Genomic DNA, 19,683 nt, shown 5'->3' with positions numbered 1-19,683 from the left:
AGATACCTACCCTGATCAGCAGAAAGTAGGTGATGATTTGATTTAATCACCATTGTCCCCCCTTTGATTTAGGGTCTCCAACCTTGGCAGGGGGTATTAGGTAGCAGTTAGTAGTAAAAAGTGAAGTGCAAACCAATAACATGGCAATGTCATGGGTTTTCTTTAAAGTTATTTTTAAGGTTTTCTTTAAGTTACCTTTAAGGCAAATGGGCAATCATATAACTTACAGAAAAACAACAGGTGTGAAAACCTTGAAAAATAAACAGGGAAAAGAGACCTAATTAAAATATATATCCTGAAAAGAAGAATAATGGGGCTATTACTAACTCTTGACAGGATCATTAGGTGTCATTGTAAAGCTAGAATTTATGGTCATAGGTATCTCAATATACTTCAGAAGAGAAGTTTTCTTAGTAGTGCTGGGGCAGTAAGGTAAATTCTGCCTGGACATTAACCTGAATATTCATATTAACATATGACTTGTAGATGGAGTCCTCTGAACAAGAAGCCCACCATAGGAGTTCTGGAGAAGGCCAACTAGTGTCAAAACTCCACCACCCAACATGAAGGGGGTGAACACCTGATTGGCCAAGTGTGCTGAAGTTAGACCCAGTTCTCAAGGCAACCACAAAACACCAATAAATTCAGAGACAGCACTGGTTCCTGTTGTTCTCTGCTGGGAGATGACCTTGAGAGTGTTCTCTGTTGAGAGATGACTCTTGAGAGTGAATTCTCTTTTACAGTTTTCAACATCTGTCTCTAAGTTTTCTTTCTTCTGAACCCAAGAACTGGGGTTTGGACCTTCAGCCCCCACTCTCCTATGACAGGACAGACTCCTGGTCATTTTTGAATAGGACAGTCTCAAGCATGAAATTCAAGATATGGGGTGATGTCACAGACAGTTTTTCTTGCAAAGGTGGGGAGCTCTGCCCTGGGCTGTCAGAAGTCTCCAAGAGCTGGGTTCCACTGAGCAGCCTGGCTCCTGGGACAGCTGAGGTGAGGGGAGGGGTGAGCTGTGTAAACCTCTTCAGTCCAGGCCTCCAGCTACCTTATCTCCAAGTAGGCCAGCACCTGGATGTGTGACAGCTACTCCCCAGACCTCCCAAACAGCCATCCTAGAAACGGAAACACAATTGTTGGCCAGTTGGAGGTGTTTCCTCTGTGCCTCATGGGCAGTGTTTTGCAATAAACTGTCTTGCCTGGCTCCTCTATGTACACAGAACTAGCTTATATCCCAGAGGGTTGCAGGGGACCAGGTAGCCCAGTCCAGAGGGCTACCCATAGTATCCAAACCATTTTTAGGTGAAGAACACCCCTCCAGTCTCAGATAGGAGCAAACATCAAAATAGTTCTGCAGTACCATTTCTTCATGGTGCCCCATGGGCCCACTCTCACTTCTGTTGCCAGACCATTTACCTGTCCTGTCCCCATCACCATAGCTACTTCCAATGTCTTCTCCCTTTTCCTCCCCTCCAAAATCCCACTGATATTGCAAACCATCTAGAAGAATATCCTCACTTTAAGACACAGAGTGTACACAAGCCAGATTTAGCACAACTGTCCATCAACAGAACAGGATGCACAGCTTATGAGACTCTCAGGCACAGGATTTAATGCAGCCACAGTGAGTAAACAGGCTCCATACAACCAGATGATGACTCACAAAATACTGAATGGAAAAAACAAAATGTGCTGTATGTTTGATCCTTAAATCCTTCAAAATCAAGAGACATACAAGTATTATTTGGGGTGTGAGGACATGGTAATGACAAAAGCCAGGGCCAAGTCCACCTTGGGGGAGTCATCATTAAGTCAGGGAGAATATGCATGTGATTCCATGGTTGTGGGGATGCTGAATGTCCTGGTTGGGGAGGTGGGTGTCAGCCACACTCATGGTACAATTAATCAATCTCCACAGATACACTTCATGTACTTTGTATTTTATTTCACAAAGATCACAAAAAAAGAAACCACCCCCATGTTCAGGCCTGCATTGGTCTTCTCAGGGCACTGGATCACTCATGTCTTGCCCAGATGGTCTTAGTGGGGAAGACTGGGTGGGGAGCTGCCAGGGCCAGAGGGCAAGCCACTCACATTCCTTCCCCTTGGGTACCCTCCTGTTCCCAGCACTGCCACACATTTGCTCCATACCTCCTGTGTTCTCTTCTGTTAACCTGGGAACCTGGCTTCCTGGCTCTGTCAGGCCTGTCTGGAGTGGCATTAACTGACCAAGGTCTGTTTCTATGGAAGGGATCAGCTCTGATGAAGCAAGAACCCCAGCATCCATGGTTAATGGAATCTCTGCAGTGGTATCTTTACTGTTCATTCATGTATGTGGTCATCTGCTCACTTACTTACAGTTGAGAAGAACCTTTAACTACATATGAGGATATCACTCATAACAATGGAAGCTCCGTCTCCATGCCAGGCACCTCATTAGGTATACAAGGCCAGAATACTTGTCCTTGTGGAGAGAAGAGGTGTGAGAAGACAGATTCATGTGATGAATGCTGCAGAGCACTCTCGGGGCCTGTGGGAGCCACCAAGGAGCAAGGCAGGAAAGGGATCCCTAAAGAAGTAATGTTTAGCTGCGCATGGTGGCATGTACCTGTAATCCCTGTAGCTACAGAGGCTGAGACAGGAGGATGGTGAGTTTGGAGCCAGCCTCAGCAACAAGGAGGCAATAAACAACTCAGTGATACCCTGTCTCTAAATAAAATACAAAATGGTATTGTGGCTCAGTGATTTAGTGCCCCTGAGTTCAATCCCTTGTACAAAAAACAAAACAAACAAAAAAAAAAAACGTGATGTTCATATGGAAATCAATAACCTTAAATTTTACTATAGAGTGATAGTAACAAAAACAACATGGTATTGACACCAATACAGACATGTAGGTCAATAATACAGAATAGAAGGCACACAGACAAACTCACATAAATAAAATTATCTCATACTTGACAAAGTCTCCAAAAACATACGTTGGAGAAATTGTAGCCTCTTCAACAAATGGTGCTAGGAAAACTGGAAATCCATATGTAACAAAATAAAATTAAACCCATATTTCTTACTCTTTGAGAAACTGAACTCAAAATGGATCAAGGACTTACACACTAGAACAGATACCATGCAACTACTAGAAGAAAAAGTAGGCCCAAATCTTCACCACATTGGCTTAGGGGTTGTGGCTCAGTGGTAGAGTGCTTGCCTCACATGTGCAGGGCCCTGGGTTAGACCTTCAGCACCACATAAATATAAATAAATAATTTTTAAAAGTCCTGTGTCACAGTGACTCAAATTCTAGGAATTTAGGGTGAAATTAACGAGAATGGGTTGAAAGTGTTGATGGAAGGATCCAGGATCAGGGAGTCACAATTTGCAGGATGATCTTCATATGTAGGGCACTTTTCAGATAGCACTTGCCATTTGATTCAGTTCATTCCTTTTTTTAAATGCCCTTATTTTATTTTATATTATTTACGTGGTGCTGAGGATTGAACCCAGAGCCTCACTCATGATAGGTGTGTGCTCTACTCCTGAGCCACAACTCCAGCCCCAACCCAGTTCATTCTTTCAGTGACCCATTAAATAAGTACTTTTGTCCCCATTTTACCACTGAGTAAATAATGTTGGAAATTCAAGGAAACTGCCTGGTTTCAAGGTGTCCAACATTGCATATGACCTCTGGCAGAATACTAAGCAGATAGGAAGAGGGTCTCCCACTTGATCTGTACCTGAGTTTAATTGGAAAAAAAAATCTTTGTTTTTTTAAAACCATATGAAACCTTAACATTGAATGAATAAATTATATTCCAAAGTTGCATATATAGTTGCATGTTGTACTATTTAAATGTATATGGTTATATAAGTTATATAAAATATACATAAATGTGAATAGAGTAATATTAAAAATACTTAATAATCTGAATAGCATAACTAATGATCAATTAGAATAGATACCAGTTATAGGAACAAACAGAGTCCTGGAGGTTGCTTTAATACTAAATGATATATATATATATATATATATATATATATATATATATATATATATATTTTTTTTTTTTTTTTTTTTTTTCTTTTTGGAGGTAGATTTTGGTAAAATACAGAATGTTGTAGGAGAATGTCCAATGTAGACAAATTTACTCTGAGAGTTTGGGGCAGCAGCTATTTACTGACAAGAAAAAAGTTCAATATTACAATTCCTGATGAAAATGTGGTGCTTGAAAAATGGTGTTTGGAAAACTGAAAATCCATATGTAACAAAATAAATTAAACCCATATTTCTTACTCTTTGAGAAATTCAACTCAAAATGGATCAAGAACTTACACACTAGAACATAGACCATGTACCTAATAGAAGAAAAAGTAGGCCCAAATCTTCACCTCATTGGCTTAGAGGTGCATTATGGTTCAACAGCAGCCCTGAATATACGCTAATATCAAGGACATACATGAAAAAGAAATAATTTCATCAGGCCGGGGTGTGTGATTTGGAAAAACTTACTTTTTTGGTAAAAATTTCTTTAATGTTGGATATATATATATATATATCTAAAAAGTCACATTATGCATAAACTATTATAAGCTGAACCCCTTATTAAAATAAAAAAATTCAAAAGAGATTAACAAACTAAAGCTGGCACCATGGCATATGTCTGTGATCCCAGAGACTCAGGAGATGAGGCAGGAGGCCAACAAATTCAAGGCCAGTCCCAGAGAAGAGCAAGACCCTGTCTCAAAATACAAGTTATAAAGGCCTGAGGATGTGACTCAATGGTGAAACAGCCCTGGATTCAACCCTCAGTACCCCCACCCCCAAAAAAGATGAGAGAAAGAGAGAGAGAGATTAACAAGAACAGATGAAAGAACATAAAACAAACTGTGCAGAGAAGAAAATTTGAACATATCACGGAAAATAAAACAAACACAAAAACATCTGTTTTACAGAAGTAGAAGATAATAAAGAAACTAAAAAGAAGGTGTAATCACCATTTCAGACATGTCATCTGAGATTTGTCCTTTCACTTCATCAATTTCACTCTTCAGTGCTGATGTTCTTTGTAGCTCTTCTTGAGTGGAAATATATCCAGATATAACCTTTCTCTCCTCAATAGTTTGGTGAAAGTAAGACACACACACACACACACACACAAAAAAAAAAAAAATGTATGTCAATATTTTGTGGGATTCCATTTGAAGTATGCAGACTTCATATTTTACAAAAAAAGTTATAAGTAATAAATTTGTTTAGAATTCTGAAGGACAATCTTAAATGACTTTGAATATTACTTCATTCAGTTACATGCCTCTCCATGTGACCAACCTATACTAGATTTCACTATGGCATCTTCAGGTGCAGAGGAGGCATTTTAACTGTAGCCTTTACAATAACACTACATATTAGCACAGAACCTGAAGCACAGGTCATACTCAATAAATACCTGATGAATAAATGAATTCTCAGGGGATAAGTTGTTCTTGCATTTGCTCACTTACCCAATATTTACTATATGTTTAACTGTGCCAAGCACAGCTCTAGGCACCAGAATATAGCAGTGCACAAAGAAAGAGCGGGGGAAACCCTTCCTTCCATGAAGCCTACTACTTCTAATTGGAAAAATTAGCAACATGTAAATAAATAAATAAAATACATGTATCATGTGAGATAAGAATGGGGTTGGAATCTTAAATCATAAGGTGATTAGAGAAGGTTTTCCTGAAGTGATATATGAGCAAAGTCCTGAGGAAATGAGGGAGTGAGTCTCTAGCAAAGGAACAGAAAGAAGAAAAAGGAACAGAAATAAGAAAAACCTGGAGCATACAGCACCCTAGAAGACAAGGGAAGAAAAATTTTGTAGGAAGAAGTAGTGATCTACTATGTCAAATATTGCTAAAAGATCAAGTAAGGAAAGAACTAAGAACTGATCATTGGAGTTAGCAATGGAAAGGTATTCATGATCTGAAAAGGAAAATTGCAGTGGAATGGTTGGTTTGGAAACCTTTCTGGAGATGGTTCCAAAAGAAGGGAAGGACCAAAAGGTGAGAAAGATAAAGGAGGAAGAGGTGGGATTTTGGCCTGCCAACAGGACTGGTACTTTGAGGGATAGAAGGAAAAAAATAAAAATAAAGGGTAGAGGGAATTACAAAGAATTAGCCCAAAATTCTACTGTGATTTCCCCTTTAGGCATTGCCAAAATCCTAAGCTGTGCACAAGCAGAGTAAGACTCTCAGAAACCAAGCGGAAATCAGCAGATGATTGCTAAAGAGCTGAGCAAGGATATGAACAGTTTCACACTGCTAGGAAAATAGAGGTGGGGATTCAAGCCTTGTCAAGATGTAGAGGCCTTGCTAAATGCCCTGGGTTATCAGCTGAAGTCTCAGAAGAACTACTTACTTAGAAGTATGGGTATAACCTAGGAGTAAGAGCCAGGCTCTACAAGTCAAAACCACTATCTGAGTTTCTGCCTCAGATTTGAGGACTTTATCTTAGGAGTAAGCTACAACTAGAAAAATGTCAACTCTAACAAAAACCACCCTCAAAGAGATCAAAGTGATCATCCAGTTGGTAAATAACATGGCCAGGAAAGGCATGCAAACAACTGAGTTGTAGAACATGTGCTCTTAATCCATTCTGTTATCCTGCCTCTGGGCATATAATATCACCCACAGGAATGATTAAGAGAAAATATTGGATGTTAGGGTTGAATGAGTTTTTTTAGAAGCTTTAATATTCATTATTTCATTGTCCTAGAGCCCCTGAAGAGCAATTGCTCTCACTTTACAAATGGAAAACAGAAAAAATAAGTAATTTGTTCAAGGTCAGCAGAAACATGTGAGAGAGACCTGGATCTTAGCTTGGCCACTTATTGGCTGTGTGCTTCTTTAACTTCCCTCAGTCAACTGTGAAACAGAAATACTAATAACATCTCTTTCAAGAAGCAAAGAAGAATATGTAAAGCACATAGCATAGAGTTTTGTATTAAAGGTGCTTAATAAATGTTAATCCTTTGTTTTCCTTATTTGATTGAAAGGGTTTTAAGGTCTAAGCTATTTTTTTTTAATAATTCTAAGCTGTCATCTTTCTACTTGCTGTCTTTTGCATTGTAAACTGGAGTTTCCAAAGGTTGCATGATATGAAGTTTTGAAAAAGTAGATACAAAAGGAAGTTTAAGAATCCAACTGTCTTTTTTTTCAATTTGTTGATTGAACAAATAAAAGGTATTATGATTGAAAAGAAACAAAAACTGCCCATGTCTACAGATACTATGATCACATATGTAGAATAATTCTACAATTATTAGAATGTGTAAGAGGTTTAGCAGATAGTTTAATATAAAAACCAAAATAAAATTTAATTAAATTCCCATATATAATTAGAAAACAAATTAAAAACATTTTAAAATACTATGTAATTATGAAATATCAATAAATAAACTTCACAAGGTAAAGGATCTTTCAGGAAAAATTATAATATATTATTGTGAAGCAATGAAACATAAAGAAATGGATCAGAAGACTTATTATTGTAGTGGTACTAATTTGCCCTATATTGGTTTATAAATTCAATACAATATTTAAAAAATACCCCCAAAGTGTCCTGGAAAAAAATGTTTTATAGTTCTATTCTACAAAATGTAAAGAATAATGCTGACTGAGACACTCTGGTAGAAAAACAAAGTAGAAGGATCTGCTCTATAGATATCAAAAGCTACAGTAACTGGGAAAACATCTTGTTCACACAGAAATATATTACAACAGTACAGAAAAGAAGAGCCTACAAACATGTTCACAAATACTTGATATATCACAGATGGCACAGCAGATGGTATATATATATATATATATATATATATATATATAGATATATATATAGATAGATATAGATATATCAGATATATAAAGGGATTTTTTTTTTGGTGGGAGGCAATACTGGGGTCTGAATACATGGGTGCTCTACCTCTGAGTTAAATTTTCAAGCCTTTCTTGACAATAAGTGGAATAAGATTTTTTTTTAAAAAAAGCACAAACCATAAACAGAAAGTATTGATAAATTTTAGCATGTTACAATCTTCATTCAAGAAATAATCTTTTTTTAAAAAAACAAAAAACACAAATTAGAAGATATTTGAAACCCGAATAAAACAACAAAAAAGGAAAAAAAACAAATGAATGGAAAACAACTGTAAATTAATGAGAATAAAAGATACATAATCTAATCGAAAATATGCAAAAGACCTGACTCAGTACTTCACAAAAAGAGGAAATACAAAAGTTTCTCAATGTTATGAGTAACCAGAGAAATTCAAGTGAAAAACACAATAAGATACCATTTATTAAATACCCTTGAGATTGACAAAAAATAAAAACTCTACGACAGCAAGTGGTGGTGAAGATATAGAGCCACAGGAACTCATACTCTTCATGATGGTGCAAATCGGTACAATCACTTTGGGAAACAGTTGGTAGCATCTAGTACTACTGAAGATAGACTCAGCAATTTCACTCCTAGATTCATCATCCATTTTAAATATACAATGGACTTCAATATAGCAATAAAAAGGAACCACACCCAATTGAGGAATCTCACAAACATTTTAAAAATGAAGCAACACTCAAAAGAATGCATAATAAAAACATAAGACCAATACTGACAAGTTCAAATAAATTTAGGAAGGCATACATAGGTGGTAAAAGTATAAAGATAATCAAGGAAACTACCCCAAAGTCAGAAGAATGGTTATTATGTGGAGAAAGATGGATGTAACTGGAAAATGACATGGGTGGTGTTAACATTGCTAGTAATATTCTACTTCTTACCTGGGTGGACGTTATATCACTATTTGCTTTATAATTATTACTGTACATGTTTTTATACAAGGCATCTTCATTATCAAAATATCTGTTATCCAGCTAGGTGCAATGGCACATGCCTGCAATCCTAGAAACTCAGGAGGCTGAGGCAGGAGGATGACAAGTTAGAGGCCTGCCTCAGAAAATTTGCAAGGTTCTGTCTCAAAATAAAAATTAAAAAATTTGGGGTGTGGGTCTGTGGTAAAGCTCCCCTGGGTGCAATTCCAAGTACTAGAACAATTTTTCTGATCCCAATGCCTGCAACTCTGAGGTTGCTTAGGAGCAAAAGCCATCATGAAAGACATTTACTAATGTGCTAATCACTAAATGCTAACCTCACAAATTTCTCAACTTGATTAACAACAGCAGTTTCTCTTGCTTGTTGTAAGAATTCATAATACAAGTTGTTAGGTGCAGGACAGGCCTACCAGACCACAACGTGCCCACAATGATCCACAATAGGCTTTGGAACTGGGCTGTCCTCATACCTGAAGGGGTGCCCAGCCAGGCCCTATCCTCCATAATCTCATGGGACTGGCCACTGATGGTTGATAGGGCTTCAATGCTCCTGTCCTAACAAGTCCAATCACCATGCTGGAATCCAGGGTCCAAATGAGTTGATGGCCACAAAATTCTTTTTTTAATAGACATTGAAGCAACATTCTTGGTCTTACAGCAGCTTTGGGGATCCTTACTTTCCTCTCAGTCCCCTAATGTTGGGGTAGGTGGAAAAACAATATATTCCAAAACCACCCCACCCCTACCCTGCTTATTCAGGCCACCATTCTCACACTCCTTCATGGTTGTTAGGGTCTGTAAACAAGTTAAGATGGCACCTGGCACTTTGCCAGAGGGAGTGGTTTGTGAAGTAATGCCAGCAAGCCATTAGGATGATGAGGATTCCTTAATGACTGACTGCTGTGTCTAGATGGTGTTGATTGAGTTAAACTGTCTGTAATTATTAAGATAATGAGAATTCCTTAATGACTGATTGCTGTAACTGCATGATGCTAAATTGAAACAAGCTGTGTATTCAGTTATGTATATATACCCCTGCAGTCCTACAATAAATGGCTCCCGCTGTATCAACCTTCACAAGTTGCTTGTCACCACCCCCCCCCCCCCGATTATTTTGCCCAGCCAGACTGTGGCACCTGGTGATGCCCCAATACCCCATTCCCCTATTAGTCAGGGATATTCTATCTAAATTTAAGGCCATTATTTCCTTTCTGATGTTTTCACCATCCTCCATCACCTCAATTATAGCCATGGCTGCCCTACAGGCTACACCAGATCAACCCTTTCTGCATCCACAAGATCAAATATAACCATTAGTCTGGGACACAGAGACTCCATCCCTGGCTCAATGCCCCCCAGTTGAGGTACACTTAAAAAATACCTATCACATACCAAATAAGTCTCAGTATCCCCTCCCAATGTCCAGTCAAAAGGGACTACAACCCGTCATTCCAGCCTTCTCAAAAAAGGCTTTCTTAATCCCACACATTTACCATATAATATTCCCATTCTTGCAGTCAAAAAACCCAATGGGACTTACTGCTTGTTCCAGGATTTTTGTCTTGTGAATGAGGCAATCAAACCTATCGACCCTCTAGTTCCAAATCCATATACTGTCCTGTCCCTTATTCTGGCCTCAACTTCCTATTTTTCTGTTATAGATTTAGAGGATGCTTTTTTGAACATTTCTTTGGTCCCACCTTCTCAAGACCTCTTTGCCTTTACCTGGACAGATCCAGATACTCAATGATCTCAGCAATTAACATGGACTGTCCTCCCTCAAGTCTTTAGTGACAGCCCACACATTTTTGGTCAGACATTGTCTGCCAATCTAAAGGGCTTCAACCTCCCTCTTTTGACTCTCCTCCAATATGTAGATGGCTTACTCCTTTGCAGTCCCTCCCTCAATATTTCCAAAACTGACACCACCACGCTTCTTAACTTTCTGGCTGACAAGAGTTAATGGGTGTCTCCAAGAAAAGTAAAATTATCACAACCCCAGGTCACCTACCTTGGAGTCCAACTTGAAAAGCTCTAATTCGGGAGTACCCCGTCCCAAAAAATAAGGAGGAAATTATATCCTTCCTGGGTCTAGCAGGATATTTTAGGGCCTGGAGTCCCAATTTCTCACTCCTGGCCAAACCACTATATGAAATGGCCAAGGGACACAAACAGGAGCCCCTCCACTCATCACCTAAATCTTATTTTCTCTCCATACAACAAGCCCTCCTCCAAGCACCAGCCCTATATCTCCCAGACTTCCAACAAAACTTTCTTCTGTATGTTTGAAAAAACAGGCTTAGCCCTTGGGGTTTTAGGTCAAAATAAAGGGCCCATCTTTGCTCCTGTCGCTTATCTTTCCAAACAACTAGAACCAACTGTTAGGGATTGGACCGCATGCCTGAGTGCTCTAGCTGCAGCACACACTTTACTACAGGAGACAAATAAACTGACTTTTGGAGCACAAATATTATCATTTCCCTTAACACTCTGGAGGATCTTCTCACTTACAAAAGCTTAAAGACCTTTACTCCCTGCAACATCCTTTTCCTTCTGGTCTCATTCCTCCATGATCCCCCCATTTCCTTTAGGGCCTGCTCAGCCCTAAACCCAGCCACTCCTCTTCCCCAAACTGAAAAACCTCCCTCCCATCACTGCCTTGAAGTACTAGAAAAACTTATCCCCTGCCTCACTCATATCCATGAAGGGCCTTTGCCTAATGCTGCTTACACTTGGTTTATTGATGGCAGCGCCTTCACACTAGATGGCCATCATCATGTAGGATACTCTGTTATCTCCCTGACTGACCCACTCAGCATAAAATTTTCTACAATATAGGCAAAATCCCTACCTCCACACACCACCAACAAGCAAGCTGAATTTATAACCATCACTAGGGCATTTCACCTGGCAGCTGACCATTCCCTAAATTTATATACAGTCTCTAAATATGTTTATCACATAATCCTCTCCCACTCTGCCATATGGAAAGAGAGAGGACTTCTTACAACTAGGGGTGCCACAGTCACCAATGCTGATCTGCTTAGAGCCTCACTCTTTCCCACTAAAATCAGAATCTCACATTGTCGCTCACACCAACATGACTCTTCACCTGTTACAAGAGGCAATTCAAGGGCTAATCAGGAAGACTGACAAGCAGCCCTTGCCCCATATTGTACCCTAGCACCAGTTATCCCACAACCCAAGTCACCAGTGTCAATCCATGCTCTCATACCTCCATTTCATCTTTCACACTAACTACCAAAGCCTAAAAGCTTTTACAAGCTCATTTCTCACACTCAGTCCCAAGGATGTTCACTTTCTGAAACAGCTAACTTCTAACTGCTCCATCTGTAAAAGAAGAAATCCTCAAACCTGGAGCCTTCCCCACACATCAAGCATGGGGCACATTCCGGCAGCTGACTGGCAGCTGGATTTTACCAACATGCCACCAGTTCACAAACTTAAATACCTACTAGTTCTAGTAGATACTTTCTCAGGGTGGGTCGAAGCCTTCCCAACTGCCAACAAGTGGGCTACCACAGTTGCCTCTATCCTTGTCTCTGAGACTATACCCAGATTTGGAATACCCACATCTTTTTAGTCCAACAATAGACCCAAATTCATTTCTCAGATTCGCAGCATATTGTTAAAGCTCTTAACATCCCATGGAACCTGCGCATCCCCTATCATCCACAATCATCTGGAAAGGTGGAGTGAACCAACCAAACAATAAAAGAAATTGTAACCAAGCTTACCCTTGAAATTCACCTAGATTTGGCCAAACTCCTTCCGCTTGCCTTATTCCGTCTTAGAGTATCACCAAGAAAACCCACCCTTCTCTCCCCATTTGAAGTCATGTATGGCCATCCTGCCCTTTCCCCTGGTGTCATAGCTTCTCTGTGGACTCTCCCAGAAAGTCTCTCTTTCCCTCTCTCTTCTTTATACACTTTCAACTCTGTAAAAACCAAGAAACCCTACTCCCAGACCTCCAGAAGTCTCACGCTTCTCTCCCCTAATGCCAGGAGCCTGGGTATTATTCTCTCCCCCACAACACCAAGGTGTTTTCTTGTCACCAAAATGGGAAGGACCCCTACAAGTTACCCTATGTCCTCCCACCACTGTGAGGCTTTAGGAGTCTCCAACAAAGCTAACTCCCTGGATTCATATTTCCAGGTTAAAACATGCATCAGCTCTTGAGCCTGAGTCTGTGGATACCTCCTTTTCTTCTTCACTGGCATATGTCTGCAGCCCTTCTCCCACCAACCCACTGAAACTTCATTTTGCCAGGTCCCCCCAAAAACAATGAGTAACCTTCAGATCTGGGTCCACCTCCCTTACATCCTCTTAGCCTACACCACCCTTTTCCATATCTCCTTCAGATATTACATATGGAGATTCACAGTAGTTGATCAATGGAAGGATGGATCCATATCAAAAACTGAACAAAGTGTCACTTTTGACAAGCCCCTCAACTCAACTGCCCCTATTACCATTTCTCTCGTAAATTTTTGATTCTACAAAACAGCCTCAATAGGACTCTATCTCTGCTATCTATTCAATCAGACCCAAGATTATTGTACATGGTGGCTAGACACTTATAAAGGCTATCCTTCCTGGTCATATAGAATCCATAATTATGACAGGAAACTAGATACCAGTATGTTCCATTTGATACCTGAGGAGACTTGGCAAGAGTCCAGAGCACATGGCAGTGAGAAAAAATACCATTTTGCACTAAAAATCTATGACCCAGCCCACCCACAATGGGCCTCAGGAGTCACAGGGGCCCCCTTTTGAGCCATCTACCAGACCAGATCCTCTGGATATTTATGAAAAGGGAGGAGTATAGTAACACAGGCCCCCTCCAAGTCAACAATCTTCATCTCAGACATAGAGCACTCTGAAAAGGTTCTAACTAAACAGAGAAACTCCAAAGTCTCTCCTCCTCAGACCCCTCCAAACCCAGTTCCCAGATAAATACTTGGATCAAAATCATCAAAAACACACTGGCATTTTTAAACACAATGGTTCCCACTCTAAATCCCCCAAAATATTTTCTTTGTGCTCCCTGGAAAGGCCCCTCCTGGCTGCAGTCCCCCTCACTTCTCCTCATATGATCTCTCCCCCACAGGCAGTACAATGCAATCTGCCTCAAACATCCCTTTGTGGGAACCCACACCAGTAACACCAATTTCTCTTCCTTGCCCCCATGGCTCTGCATTAGCCCCTCATCACACACATACAACATGACAGATGGTGACATTACAGGATTGCTTCTACAAACACACACAAATGCTGGGGACTATCTTTGACATAATGGAACCTTAATGACATACATCCCTGACAATATAACCACTCCCTGTTTGTTGTCCAAGTAACCCCTCAACTTACTTTATATAGGGCCACAGAATTTGAACACTTTTTCTCTCACTCTACTTCTCCACGCAGTAAGCATGCAGCCTTCCTGCCTATTCTGATAGGAATCTCTGTAACTGCAACTGTAGCAGTTGGAGTATCAGGTGGAGCTGCAGGGCACTCTATCTGGACTGAAGATGACCTTCACAAAAAGCTTCAAGCAGCTCTCGATGCTACAGCAGAGTCACTCTCCTCCCTCCAGAGACAGGTCACCTCTCTGGCTCAGGTGGTTCTCTAAAACCAAGGAGCATTAGACTTATTGACAGCTGAAAAGGGAGGTACTTGCCTATTTCTAAGGGAAGAGTGCTGCCATTATGCGAATGAATCAGGCCTAGGGGAACAGAATGTTAACAAACTCACTGATTTTCCAACCCAACTGACTAAAACTACTACCCAAACTTCTTTACAAATCTCTTTGTCATGCCCTTCTTAGTCTCTCTTATAGGCATAATACTCTTCTGCACTTTCCTCCCATGCATAATATAGTTCCTCCAAAACCAGATGAACACCATTTCTAACCATACCTTTAACCAGTTTCTTTTCAGGGACTGCCAACTGCTTCACGACCTAGATGACTCCATCTCCTCTCAAGGAGCTTTCACCCAATGCTGACAATGCAAAAACTATGGCCATTTGACAGCAAGAGAGACAAAGAACCCAGAGAATGTCTTATCCTGCCACCCTGGATTTTTAAGCCTTTATGCCCTTTTAAGCCTCCTCATGGCCCTTGGCCTCTTCTCTGCTAGTCCTGCAGCGTGGAACTCCTGCCAAAACTGACCTTTGCTTTAATCCTCATGCTGTTTTTCCTCGCTCTGATCCTTTTCAGGTGCTGGTGACACTACATGGAGACAACACTTTCAATACTTCCTAGAGTCCCTGAAACAGGACCAGTGGCTGATACTAAGGATCTCCTCCACCCAGGACTGGTTTGATGCCATTGATGACTTATGACTTCAAGGAATTTTGTGGTCTTGACCCCTGCAGAAATAACTGTGTATAGCCACTGGGTGTTATTACTAGCTGCCCTGGTGTTCCCAGACCTATCCCCAGGACATTCCTCCACTTTCCCTTATAGGTCCTACACTGCCCCACCATTAAGCAGGAAGTTGCCAGATGATTTTATGCCACCCCATATCACTTAGGGGGAAAAAAAAAAGGAGGAATGTTACATACAGGACAGGCTGAACTAAGTTGTCTGCAGGGCATGCTAAACAAGTGTTAGCTGCAGGATGACCCGGCCACTCAAACCCCCTCTGTCTGGTTCTTTATCACCTGTTTGCATCAAGTCCAAATGCTCAAGCCCCTGCTCAAGGCTGAACGCTTAACCAACCTTGTGCCAACAAGGCAGCTTGCAAACACAGAGACCCTATTAGATTTAGGCAGCACAGCAGAAGGGCTATAAAAACCTTCCCTGCCAGGCTCTCTCTCTCTCTCTCTCTCTCTCTCTCTCTCTCTCTCTCTCCTCTTTTGCACTGCTGCAATAAAGATTTCTTGGTCACTCTGAGTATTGTGGTCACTTTGCTTTCACAAACACATTTGCAAATTCATTCCTTCAACAAATGTTTACCAATATCTAAGGCTTGCCATACACTGTTTTCAGGGTTCCAGTAAGGTCCAAGATAAGTAAATGGCCAGAGAACCTGAGAACTTTCATTTTCACTCCCACTTGGCCTTGGTCTTCTTACTTTTCTACCAAGTTTCACATACCTAGAACCTAAAAGCAGCAATCCAAGGCACACATCAAGTCATTATCAAAACCATTATCCTAGGGAGGAATCACCCCTTAGATTCATTTGATAAAATCGTGGTTTCCTGTTTGTAAGTAGGCAGAGATCCCCTTATCAAGAACTCTCAGTCAAGGCACTAGTTTTAAAAATGGTGATGATTTTTACACTGACAAAAGTGGGGTTAAAAACTTTCAAGGATTGCTTTGCCTGGGATCCAGAGACCAGAGGCTTGTGATATTTTAGAAATTATATACTAGATTTTGTATGTACTATATTTTTTCTCAGATTAAAGTTCATACCTTCATGGGATTCTCAAAGTTGTTCAACCAAAAAGAACAGCTGTGAAAAAGAACAGCTCCCAACAAGTTGAATAGTTCAGCTTTTGAAGGACAAGTCCATGTAGTCACTGCTAGGTCATCTCAATTGAAACCCAGCTGTCCTGACTCCTAGGCCTGTGCTCTCAATGCCCAATACTTACTCTGAGTTCTTTGAAGGCTTCACCTAGAGTGGAGAACTGGTGGCCCTGGTGAGCCTCAATGACCAGACACAGGAAACAGATGAGCTGCCTATCTTTCTAGCAATTGGGGCTTAAATCAACTCCTGGTCTGGACACTTCCTCTGGGACACTCTCTGCTGCCTATTCTATTTCTGGGTGAAATTTGCTTTCTGCATTGGTGGCATCTCCTCCCTCCTCAGACTCTCCTTGGTTGTCTTCCTCTGCCTCCTTTTCTTGTGCATCTTCCATTTCCTTCTCAGGGCCCTCCTCACTCTCTGTGTTGCTCTTGTCCTCACTCTCTTCCTCAGCCTCACTCTCATCCTCTGAGTCACTGTCCCCCTCCTGCTTGCTTGCTACCTTCCCCTCAGTCAGAACCTGCTGACAATCTATAATTCCTGGTACAGCAGAAATGCATAAAGAAAGACACATGCACACACACACACACACACACATCCAGTAGAAAATGAGCAGCACGTTTATTTTTTCCCTGCTTCTTTTATACAGCAAAAAAGAAACACATCCTCTCGGCAGCTTAATCTTTTCAAGCATGGATAAACATTCTCAGAATAACTTTGTTCATGATCACAGTGCTCCATACTTCTTATTATCTGACTTGTAGTTAATTTCTTGGCAAGCACACACACACACACACACACACACACACACACATATATATATTAAACTTGGCAAAACATTCTTTTCTCTTATATTCTTAAGACAGCAACAAGGACACAGTTCAAAGAGTTTATAGTTTCTCACAGAACCCCTTTGTTTTGCTAAGCACAGCAAAACTTAACACTTTTGTGTGCGTGAGCACACACCCCTCCTGTTCCACCTTGGCCTGAACTCTTCTTCTAGGTCCCTCCCTGCTGGCTGGCAAGGTCCAGGCCTGGGTTTCATAAATCTGCTTAGCCAGGTAGTGACCTAGGAACTTCTGCCTGTGCCTTTGGCATTGCGGTGGCAGTAGCAGAAGCCACATTCTCTGCACTCTTGCTCCAGAGTGCAGAGTGGCACTTGTCATGTGCTATCATGGGGCAGATTCTTCAAGGACAAGCCTATTCAGGAGGCCTGGTGGGTGCTGTGCCTCAGTGGCCTAGGCCTTGGGCCACAGGCTTCTAGCTTCCCCTCTCCTGGAGCTAGGTCCCCTCAGCGGGAGTTTACACCATGATGAGCTATGTGGGCTCCTGGTGCAGAACCTAGAGCATAGGTTCCCCACTGGCTCCACCTGCTTCCTGTGCTCTGTGTATGTGTGTGTGTGTAAATGTGTGTGTAAATGTGTGTGTGTGTGTGTATTTTGCGGGGATTGGAGCCAGGGCCTTGTGCATGCAAAGCATGTGCTCCAATAGTGTTATTCCAACACCATTTTTTAAAATATCATCTTGCCCTATGTGATTGCAGAGGTGATCTTAGATGTAAATTAAGTAAACATACAGTAATCCCCTTCCTCTTGATTTCCCTGTCCTGCTGCAGCCAGGGGCGACCTCTGCAGAAGGGGGTCAGCTCAGGGGCAGGGTAAGGGGACTCAATGTACAGTTTGTTTCATTTTCATAATTACACATAGAGGGTCACTGGCGGGGAAGAGGTGGGAGATGCCCTGGAAGACTGAGGAGCTCTGCCATTTGGATCCCTAACCTGTCCTTCTCTTGGACCCCAGGTCCCTCCAGAGTGTAGAAAGCCCCTGCCCACACTCACTGCGCTGACCTCGGATCTCTGTGGGACCCCAGCTCAGCGGCCTGTCCTAGGAGGCAAAAGTTCTCTGGGGACCTCACCTGCCCAGCGGGGCAGTGCTGCCTCAGAAGCCCCAGGAGGCTGTTCTTGACCTACAGGTTACCCAGGCGCGGCAGTCAGAGACACCAGCTTCCAGAGGTGGCAGGAGCTTGATGCGGGTCCCTCCAGCCCAAGAGCCCATGCAAGCCCTCAGAAAGGCTGAAGAGACACAGCAATGGGGAGGGCTCTGTACTGAGAGCTGGAGCAGGCCTTGAGGGGCCCCGCCTGGCAGGAGAGCGTTATCTGCCAATCTCCTCTGCTTTGCATATTCATTAGACTGACTCCGCCTCCTGTTCCTGAAAACCCAGAGAGAAAAATACATTATTCATGAGGAAGCATCGCCCCGCCCAGGAAGGCCGGGCTGATTCTTTATGAGGAAGTGTTGCCCCGCCCAGGAAGGCGGGGCTGATTATTCATGAGACTGAGAGGTCAGTTTGGAAAAGGCCAAAGAACCAAGGCAACAGGGTGAGAGGGAGGCTTTGACCGCTGAGGTGAGCACTGTCCTGGGCCCTGTCTCCAGAGAAAGGGCGCTTGGGCCCTGTTCATCCAGAGCTCTTCATGTTGAAATTTTCTTCTTCTTGAAATTTGAAGTTCAATTTTAAAGTTTTCCCCAAGGGTCCTAAATTTCCTGAGGAGAAGCGGAAACCCGAGGCTGAGGGGGCGACAGAGGGGAGGCCATGGGTGAACCCCCGACTTTTTACCAGAAAAAAAATTCCAAACTACAGAAAGGAGACCGTAAAGGAAATAGAAATGCCGTGGGACCCCCACATCCCGCCATCTAGCAGCTTAAGGTTCTGTTTGGAGGTGCTGCAGGGATGGACCTGGGTGAAGGTCCCACAGCCATCATTACCCGCCAGGCAGCCCTGGGCTGTGCCCTGGGAGGAGGCGCCTGTGGAGCTTTGGGGGTCTTCCTGGACCTGCCAGGTTCTCTCCTCCATTGGCGGGTCCCCCTATAACCACTGCCTGGTGCAGTCCAAGAGATGAGCCAAGTGGCCCCCAGTCTCCTGGGACGGCCTGCACTCCTCTCTCACCTTATGGAGGGTTTGCCCCTTAATCTCTGTAGACTTCAGTCCTCCCAACGAACCAGGGACCTCAAGACTGCCCAGTCACCAAAATGTGCCAGGTGTGCACAGCTGGAGAAAAGGAAGGAAAAGCTGGTTGTTGCCCCTGAAGGGGTTTAAATCTCATTAGGGTGAGACTCCACTCTCTCCCCCAAGAACTCTGAGTCCCTTGAGATGGGAAACATGACTTCCAGCTTCTAATCCTGGAGGATGGCTGGACAGGGCAGTTGCCTAGTGAAGGCTGAATGAGTAATTGAAGTAGCATGAAACAGATTTTTCAAGACTAAAAGAGCATGAACAAATATCCAGTCAACAGAGTGGCAACCATTTACTCTGAGTGAGC

General features: G+C 42.1%; 1 pseudogene; it reads right to left on the bottom strand.

Annotated features, from left to right (window-relative positions):
- Nucleotides 1-16,476: 16,476 nt before the first annotated feature.
- Nucleotides 16,477-19,217, bottom strand: LOC124103585 (tripartite motif-containing protein 44-like; annotated as a pseudogene).
- Nucleotides 19,218-19,683: the final 466 nt, after the last annotated feature.

The sequence above is a fragment of the Marmota monax genome, unplaced genomic scaffold (assembly GCF_021218885.2).
Source record: "Marmota monax isolate L192 unplaced genomic scaffold, Marmota_monax_Labrador192_F-V1.1 WCK01_AAM20220418_F8-fsc00219, whole genome shotgun sequence".
Lineage (NCBI taxonomy): Eukaryota > Metazoa > Chordata > Mammalia > Rodentia > Sciuridae > Marmota > Marmota monax.
The sequence above is the reverse complement of the archived record's forward strand: the minus strand, read 5'-3'. Positions and strand labels throughout refer to the sequence as shown.